General features: G+C 46.4%; 1 protein-coding gene across 1 annotated transcript in view; it reads right to left on the bottom strand.

Annotated features, from left to right (window-relative positions):
* Window positions 1-10,000, bottom strand: part of LOC135536899 (leucine-rich repeat-containing G-protein coupled receptor 5A-like) — a 326,763-nt gene that overhangs the window by 227,906 nt on the left and 88,857 nt on the right. The window lies entirely within an intron of this gene.

Genomic DNA, 10,000 nt, shown 5'->3' with positions numbered 1-10,000 from the left:
GAATACAGCTGTGCTGAGGTCACACACACACACACACACACACACACACACACACACACACACACACACACACGGCCCGGAGATGACAGCAGCTCAGCGTACTACATGTTGTAACCTAGTACGTTCACATGGTTTAACAACATCTCCAAGGTTTCCCTTCCTCAGCGCAGCGATCTACTAAATCTCACCCCCCCCTTATCTCAGATTTCAACAGAGCCATGGAGAATTCATCCGGAAGCCCCAGAACAAACACCTGAAGTCCGATCCGAGGGGAACGAGAAAGGGGAAGGAGTCAACACAAACACCTGACTGTACAGTCCGATCCATACACATCGACTTCACACTGCTTCAAAGGGAGCGGCGAGGGGAACGAGAAAGGGGAAGGAGTCAACACAACACCTTGATGAGATACATACACACCCAACACTGAGACAGAGGGGAACACATTCCCTTCAAAGGGAGCGGCGAGGGGAACAGGAAAGGGGAAGGAGTCAACACAACACCTTGATGAGATACATACACATCCAACACTAAGACAGAGGGGAACACATTCCCTTCAAAGGGAGCGGCGAGGGGAACGAGAAAGGGGAAGGAGTCAACACAACACCTTGATGAGATACATACACATCCAACACTGAGACAGAGGGGAACACATTCCCTTCAAAGGGAGCGGCGAGGGGAACAACACAACACCTTGAGAAAGGGGAAGGAGTCAACACAACACCTTGATGAGATACATACACATCCAACACTGAGACGGAGGGGAACACATTCCCTTGGCAGGAAGCTGGGGACTGAGCAGGGTCAACACTGACTGGCCTGACAGGACAGGGGGGGGCGGGGGGCACTGTGCAGTCAGTGGACCTGGGATAGAGTGGCACCTGGACAGCTCCCTATTCCTTATATATAGTGCACTAGGGCCCATAGGACTCTGGTCCAAAGCAGTGCACTCCAAAGGGAAAAGGGGTGTTGTTTGGGACATATTGAGTACAGCAGGGCAGTGAAGTGACACCAACAGGGGTCGTAACAGAAACATCTGTCAACGCTACAAAACAGCTCTCGGACCAACCGTGTGTGTGGCTGAGTGTGTGTGTGTGTGTGTGTGTGTGTGTGTGTGTGTGTGTGTGTGTGTGTGTGTGTGTGTGTGTGTGTGTGTGTGTGCTGTGTGTGTGTGTGGCTGAGTGTGTGAGGCTGTGTGTGTGTGTGGCTGAGTGTGTGAGGCTGTGGGTGTGTGTGTGGCTGAGTGTGTGAGGCTGAGCGTGTGTGTGTGTGTGTGTGTGCTGAGTGTGTGTGGCTGAGCGTGTGTGTGTGTGTGTGTGTGTGCTGAGTGTGTGAGGCTGTTGGTGTGGTGTGTGTGTGTGTGTGTGTGTGTGTGTGTGTGTGTGTGTGTGTGTGTGTGTGTGTGTGTGTGTGTGTGTGTGTGTGTGTGTGTTGTGTGTGTGTGTGTGTGTGTGTGTGAGGCTGTGTGTGGCTGAGTGTGTGAGGCTGTGTGTGTGTGTGGCTGTGTGTGTGAGGCTGTGGGTGTGTGTGGCTGTGTGTGTGTGGCTGAGCGTGTGTGTGTGTGTGTGTGTGTGGCTGAGTGTGTGTGTGAGTGTGTGTGTGTGTGTGTGTCCCCCAGCTGAGTGTGTGAGGCTGTGGGAACTAGACTGTAAACCGTGTGTGTGTGACTGTGTAGTGTGTTGTAGGTCTCTGTCCCAAATGGCACCCTATTCCCTATATAGTGCACTGTTTAGACCAGAGCCCTATTCCCTATATAGTGCACTACTTTATACCAGAGCCCTATTCCCTATATAATGCACTACTTTAGACCAGAGCCCTATTCCCTATATAATGCACTACTTTAGACCTGAGCCCTATTCCCTATATAGTGCACTACTTTAGACCAGAGCCCTATTCCCTATATAGTGCACTACTTTAGACCAGAGCCCTATTCCCTATATAGTGTACTTTAGACCAGAGTGTTCCCTATATAGTGCACTGTTTGACCAGAGCCCTATTCCCTATATAGTGCACTACTTTAGACCAGAGCCCTATTCCACTATATAGTGCACTACTTTAGACCAGAGGCTTTCAGACTTCTATAGTTGCACTCTCTGTCCAGAGCCCTATTCCCTATATAGTGCACTACTTTAGACCAGAGCCCTATTCCCTATATAGTGCACTACTTTAGACCAGAGCCCTATTCCCTATATAGTGCACTACTTTAGACCAGAGCCCTATTCCCTATATAGTGCACTACTTTAGACCAGAGCCCTATTCCCTATATAGTGCACTACTTTAGACCAGAGCCATATTCCCTATATAGTGCACTACTTTAGACCAGAGCCCTATTCCCTATATAGTGCACTACTTTAGACCAGAGCCCTATTCCCTATATAGTGCACTACTTTAGACCAGAAACCTATTCCCTATATAGTGCACTACTTTAGACCAGAGCCCTATTCCCTATAAGTAGTGCACTACTTTAGACCAGAGCCAGCTATTCCCTTCAGATAAGAGTTAGTCAGAGTACTTTAGACAGACAGTAGATATTCCCTAGATAAGAGTTAGTCAGAGTAGGGGTAGACCAGATCAGGGCCTTCAGATATTCCATAGAGTGAGGGTGCACAGGACTTTAGATCAGGGCCTTCAGATATTCCCTCAGATAGGGGTGCAGGACAGTAGATCAGGCCTTCAGATAAGAGTTAGTCAGAGTGAGGGGTAGACAGGACAGTAGATCAGGGCCTTCAGATAAGAGTTAGTCAGTTAGACAGGACAGTAGATCAGGGCCTCAGAGAGTTAGGCAGAGTGAGGGGTAGACAGGACAGTAGATCAGGGCCTTCAGATAAGAGTTAGTCAGAGTGAGGGGTAGACAGGACAGTAGATCCCTATTCCCTAGAGTGAGGGGTAGACAGGACAGTAGATCAGTAGATAAGAGTTAGTCAGAGCCAGTAGATCTTCAGATAAGAGTTAGTCAGAGTGAGGGGTAGACAGGACAGAAACCTTCATTCCCAATGTAGTGCACAGGACTTTAGATCAGGGCCTTCAATGGGCCCTGGCCAAACAGTAGATCCACCTTAGATAAGAGTGCCATTTGGGATACACAGCGACATTCAGATCCGGGCTTTCAGATAAGAGTTAGTCAGAGTGAGGGGTGGACAGGACAGTAGATCCGGGCCTTCAGATAAGAGTTAGGCAGAGTGAGGGGTAGACAGGACAGTAGATCTGGGCCTTCAGATAAGAGTTAGTCAGGAGTGAGGGCCATTTAGATAAGAGTAAGTCAGAGTGAGGGGTAGACAGGACAGTAGATCAGGGCCTTCAGCTACGCCAATGAAAACAAATCACTGAAATCAACAGAGAAGAACTCCCAAAGCGACAAAGGCCTTGACTGAACAATCGTTAAATAACAGCATCTGTAATACCAAGGGGAGGAACACACACATGGTTCTGAGCTCCTCCGGTCACTAAACCAACACAACTGGGCTTGCAATTTACACAGAGTCCACAACAACAACCATGTCAGGAATAAACACACAACTACCTGTCCACAACCACAGATGGACTGTTACACAGTCAAATGTTGTACATCTCTTTCTATCATTAACAGATGGTTTGGGCCATCTAATTATCTAGATAGTCTTTGAGAAGCTGAAGTGTCCATCTAATTATCTAGATAGTCTCTGAGAAGCTGAAGTGTCCATCTCATTTTCTCGATAGTCTATGAGAAGCTGAAGTGTCCATCTAATTATCCAGATAGTCTCTGAGAAGCTGAAGTGTCCATCTCATTTTCTCGATAGTCTATGAGAAGCTGAAGTGTCCATCTCATTATCTAGATAGTCTCTGAGAAGCTGAAGTGCAGCATTGTGGTTCTGAAACTCCTCTGGGTATGGGGCCAGGCCAACAGCACAGTGTGATTTACAGCTTCCCTGCTTGTTTTAGTTGGAAGGTTGTCAGGTCTGTTGTATTACAGTAGGCAGACAGACATATGAGGCAGAGGGACTCAAACCATCTAAACGTGTGTGTCTGAACACAGTGAAATGGCAGGTCTTCACAAATGTGATTTCCAGCTACAGCGGTAGCTTAGCGTACAAGTCACAACCAATCTACTCTCTCATCTCTACACGTGCGGGGTTGTTATTTTGACAACACCACAACAGATGGTAACTAATGATCATTTTTTCCAGTTTATTTTAATTTGATTGGGATCCCCGATAGCTGATAGGATAAGTAATCCTTCTCACCACCCCCCCTTAATGATTTAGATGCACTATTGTAAAGTGGCTGTTCCACTGGATGTCAGAAGGTGAATTCACCAATTTGTATCCGGATAAGAGCCTGGACTTAAATGTAAATGTAAATGTTGAAGAAGCAGCTGCTATCCGTCCTGGGATCCACACAAAACATCGGACATGACAAAATACAGAACACTAATGGAGATGGGTCTTCTGTATGAAATATGAACCCAACCTGGGGGAGAGTATATTAATTACATGACACAAAGCCACATCACAGTAATCTAATTATAAGTGGTGTTCTATTCCATGTAAAGAAATACTAAAGGTTCTGAGCACTTATTTGTTTTTTCTTTTTTTCTACTGTGTTATTGACTTGTTAATTGTTTACTCCATGTGTAACTCTGTGTTGTCTGTTCACACTGCTATGCTTTATCTTGGCCAGGTCGCAGTTGTAAATGAGAACTTGTTCTCAACTAGCCTACCTGGTTAAATAAAGGTGAAATAAAAAAAATATATATATATTTTTTAAATGGCATATTTCAGTGATACGGAGCATTCGGGAGAGTATTCAGACCCCTTGACTTTTTCCACATTTTGTTACGTTACAGCCTTATTCTAAAACTGCTTTAAAAAAAATATCCCCCCCCTCATCAATCTACACACAAAACCCCATAATGACCAAACAAAAACAGGTTTTTAACTGAAATATAACATCAGCTTATAAGTTTTCAACTCTTTTTCTCAGTACTTTGTTGAAGCACCTTTGGCAGTGATTACAGCCTCGGTGTCACGGCAGATTTCCTCCTCTTCGTCTGAGGAAGAGTAGCAGGGATCGGACCAATACGCAGCGTGGTAAGTGTCCGTGTTTTAATAGAAAAGACTGAACACTATGAAATACAAAAAAAAAAATTTTTTGTATTTACATCAAGGATCTTTCTGTACATTGCTTGGTTCATCTTTCCCTCGATCCTGACTAGTCTCCCAGTCCCTGTCACTGAAAAACATCCCCACAGCAGGATGCTGCCACCACTATGCTTCACTGTAGGGATGGTGCCAGGTGTCCTACAGACGTGACACTTGGCATTCAGGACAAAGAGTTCAATCTTGGTTTCATCAGACCAGAGAATCTTGTTTCTCATGGTCTAAGAGTCCTTAGGTGCCTTTTGGAAAACTCCAAGCAGACTGTCATGTGCCTTTTACTGAGGAGTGGCTTCCGTCTGGCCACTCTACCATAAAGGCCTGATTGGTAGAGTGCTGCAGGGATGGTTGTCCTTCCGGAAGGTTCTCCCATCTCCACAGAGGAACTCTGGAGCTCTTTCAAAGTGACCATCGGTTTCTTGGTCACCTCCCTGGCCAAGGCACTTCTCCCCCATTTGCTCAGGTTGGCCGTGTGTGCGTGTGTGTGTACGTGCGTGTGTGTGTGTGCATGCGTGCGTGCGTGTATGCATGTGTGTGTGTGTGTATGTATGTATGTATGTATGTATGTATGTATGTATGTATGTATGTATGTATGTGTGTGTGTGTGTGTGTGTGTGTGTGTGTGTGTCTCTGTCTGTCTGTCTGTCTGTCTGTCTGTCTGTCTGTCTGTCTGTCTGTCTGTCTGTGTGTGTGTGTGTACGTGCTTGTGCATGTGTAGGTGCCTGTTTGTGAGTATGTGTGTGCGCTTTTGTGTGTGTGTGTACATGCTTGTGTGTGTCTAGATCTAGGGGTGTTAGAGAGGGGCCAGAAGGGGGCGGAGGGAGGGGCCACAGCTACTCAGTGTCTTTCCCAAGGGTCTAAAGTATCACACTGATTCTCTCTGAGGAGGAGAGTTACCGACTGATTCTCTCTGAGAGTTACCGACTGATTCTCTCTGAGAGTTACCGACTGATTCTCTCTGAGAGTTACCGACTGATTCTCTCTGAGAGTTACAGACTGATTCTCTCTGAGAGTTACAAACTGATTCTCTCTGAGAGTTACCGACTGATTCTCTCTGAGAGTTACAAACTGATTCTCTCTGAGAGTTACCGACTGATTCTCTCTGAGAGTTACCGACTGATTCTCTCTGAGAGTTACCGACTGATTCTCTCTGAGAGTTACAGACTGATTCTCTCTGAGAGTTACAGACTGATTCTCTCTGAGAGTTACAGACTGATTCTCTCTGAGACTGATTCTCTCTGAGTTACAGACTGATTCTCTCTGAGAGTTACAGACTGATTCTCTCTGAGAGTTACAGACTGATTCTCTCTGAGAGTTACAGACTGATTCTCTCTGAGAGTTACAGACTGATTCTCTCTGAGTTACCGACTGATTCTCTCTGAGAGTTACCGACTGATTCTCTCTGAGAGTTACCGACTGATTCTCTCTGAGAGTTACCGACTGATTCTCTCTGAGAGTTACCGACTGATTCTCTCTGAGAGTTACCGACTGATTCTCTCTGAGAGTTACAGACTGATTCTCTCTGAGAGTTACAGACTGATTCTCTCTGAGAGTTACAGACTGATTCTCTCTGAGAGTTACAGACTGATTCTCTCTGAGAGTTACCGACTGATTCTCTCTGAGAGTTACTGATTCTCACTGAGAGTTACCGACTGATTCTCTCAGACTGATTCTCTCTGAGTTACAGACTGATTCTCTCTGAGAGTTACAGACTGATTCTCTCTGAGAGTTACTGACTGATTCTCTCTGAGAGTTACAGACTGATTCTCTCTGAGTTACAGACTGATTCTCTCTGAGAACAACTGATTCTCTCTGAGATTTACCGACTGATTCTCTCTGAGAGGAGAGTTACCGACTGATTCTCTCTGAGGAGGAGAGTTACAGACTGATTCTCTGAGAGTCTGAGAGTTACAGACTGATTCTCTCTGAGAGTTACAGACTGATTCTCTCTGAGAGTTACAGACTGATTCTCTCTGAGAGACTGATTACCTCTGACTGATTCTCTCTGAAGGAGAGTTACCGACTGATTCTCTCTGAGAGTTACAGACTGATTCTCTCTGAGAGTTACAGACTGATTCTCTCTGAGAGTTACAGACTGATTCTCTCTGATACAAACTGATTCTCTCTGAGAGTTACAGACTGATTCTCTCTGAGAGTTACAGACTGATTCTCTCTGAGAGTTACACTGATTCTCTCTGAGAGTTACAGACTGATTCTCTCTGAGAAGGAGAAGATTCTCTCTGAGAGTTACAGACTGATTCTCTCTGAGAGTTACAGACTGATTCTCTCTGAGAGTTACAGACTGATTCTCTCTGAGAGTTACCGACTGATTCTCTCTGAGAGTTACAGACTGATTCTCTCTGAGAGTTACAGACTGATTCTCTCTGAGAGTTACAGACTGATTCTCTCTGAGAGTTACAGACTGATTCTCTCTGAGAGTTACAGACTGATTCTCTCTGAGAGTTACAGACTGATTCTCTCTGAGAGTTACAGACTGATTCTCTCTGAGAAGGAGAGTTACAGACTGATTCTCTCTGAGAGTTACAGACTGATTCTCTCTGAGAGTTACAGACTGATTCTCTCTGAGAGTTACAGACTGATTCTCTCTGAGAGTTACAGACTGATTCTCTCTGAGAGTTACCGACTGATTCTCTCTGAGAGTTACAGACTGATTCTCTCTGAGAGTTACCGACTGATTCTCTCTGAGAGTTACTCTCTGAGATTTGACTCTCTGAGAAGGAGAGTTACGACTGATTCTCTCTGAGAGTTACAGACTGATTCTCTCTGAGAGTTACCGACTGATTCTCTCTGAGAGTTACCGACTGATTCTCTCTGAGAGGACTGATTCTCTCTGAGAGTTACAGACTGATTCTCTCTGAGAGTTACAGACTGATTCTCTCTGAGAGTTACCGACTGATTCTCTCTGAGAGTTACAGACTGATTCTCTCTGAGAGTTACAGACTGATTCTCTCTGAGAGTTACAGACTGATTCTCTCTGAGAGGAGAGTTTGATTCTCTCTGAGTGTTACAGACTGATTCTCTCTGAGATTTACTGATTCTCTCTGAGAAGGAGAGTTACAGACTGATTCTCTCTGAGAAGGAGAGTTACCGACTGATTCTCTCTGAGAAGGAGAGTTACCGACTGATTCTCTCTGAGAGTTACCGACTGATTCTCTCTGAGAGTTACCGACTGATTCTCTCTGAGGAGGAGAGTTACAGACTGATTCTCTCTGAGAGTTACCGACTGATTCTCTCTGAGAGTTACCGACTGATTCTCTCTGAGAGTTACCGACTGATTCTCTCTGAGAGTTACAGAGAGTTACAGACTGATTCTCTCTGAGAGTTACCGACTGATTCTCTCTGAGAACCGACTGATTCTCTCTGAGAGTTACCGACTGATTCTCTCTGAGAGTTACAGACTGATTCTCCCTGAGTTACTGATTCTCTGAGAAGGAGAGTTACCGACTGATTCTCTCTGAGAAGGAGAGTTACCGACTGATTCTGATTACTGATTCTCTCTGAGAGCTACAGGGCAGCTGAAACACATAGGGAAGTCTCTCTCCCTCCCCCCACCCCCCCCCCCACCTGCTCTGGAGGACAGTCACTCTTGTCCCAAACACACAGAGAGAGCGGCCCAGCAAAACAAAGGCTGGCTTGTAGCCAGGATACTCACTGGTCTGGGTGAGTTTGTGTGATACCTATCAATATTGTCTTGCTCCTACTGGCTAAGTAGCTTCGCCAATAGATGGAGTCGCCATGTCTGCAATGTGTACAATAGACAAGTGGAGGGGGAAATAGATAGGCCTTCATTAGTTTGACGTAGTCGCTGCAATTAAAAGCACAATGTATCAGCTTTGACTCCAGAGGGTTTTTTTAGAGCCAGTTGGAGCAGATTGAGCCGAACAGACAGATGAGACACAGAGCCGGAGACCAAGACACGATCTGTCTGAAAGCCGTGAAAGAGGAAAACCGTAGCGTGTCATAAACACCATCCAGATATTCATGACCACTAGGCTACTCAGGCCTGGGGCGGCAGGGTAGCCCAGTGGTTAGAGCGTTGGACTAGCAACCGGAAGGTTGCGAGTTCAAACCCCCGAGCTGACAAGGTACAAATCTGTCGTTCTGCCCCTGAACAGGCAGTTAACCCACTGTTCCCAAGCCGTCATTGAAAATAAGAATTTGTTCTAAACTGACTTGCCTGGTTAAATAAAGGTAAAATAAAATAAAAATCACACCAGTGTTTTCTTTCCACCAATGCTGTGCGGCCATGACAGATATCATTGAAAAATCCCTGGCATCAATGGAAGGCAAAGGGAGGTTTGATCAGCTGCCAAAACAAACTGCTTGGTATTTGGTAACACGGGGCTCCAAACCCCCGGCTCCACTCAGGACAATACAACACCAGGCTTGGAAGCATCAGGTTGCCATGGGTCATAACAGCAGAATGGTTCTGCTCCTGCTGTGCCCGGACCCGCCCGCCTCTCTGTTGCAACTTGTAACATCTGGTATACCTCGTACACACCCACCGTACCCCAAACACCTGTAGCAGGATTAGGGGTACAGTCAGGGCTTGGGGGTAGGGGTCAGGGGTAGGGGTTAGGGGTACAGTCAGGGCTTGGGGGTAGGGGTTAGGGGTACAGTCAGGGCTTGGGGGTAGGGGTTAGGGTTTAGGGGTAGAGTCAGGGCTTGGGGGGGGTAGGGGTTAGGGGTACAGTCAGGGCTTGGGGGTAGGGGTTAGGGGTAGGGGTCAGGGGTAGGGGTCAGGGATACAGTCAGGGCTTGAGGGTAGGGGTTAGGGATAGGGGTAGGGGTTAGGGGTACAGTCAGGGCTTGGGGGTAGGGGTTAGGGGTAGGGGTTAGGGGTCAGG

The sequence above is a fragment of the Oncorhynchus masou genome, unplaced genomic scaffold, assembly GCF_036934945.1.
Source record: "Oncorhynchus masou masou isolate Uvic2021 unplaced genomic scaffold, UVic_Omas_1.1 unplaced_scaffold_681, whole genome shotgun sequence".
Classification (NCBI taxonomy): Eukaryota; Metazoa; Chordata; class Actinopteri; order Salmoniformes; family Salmonidae; genus Oncorhynchus; species Oncorhynchus masou.
Note: the sequence above shows the minus strand (reverse complement) of the source record. Positions and strands in the feature narration are given on the sequence as shown.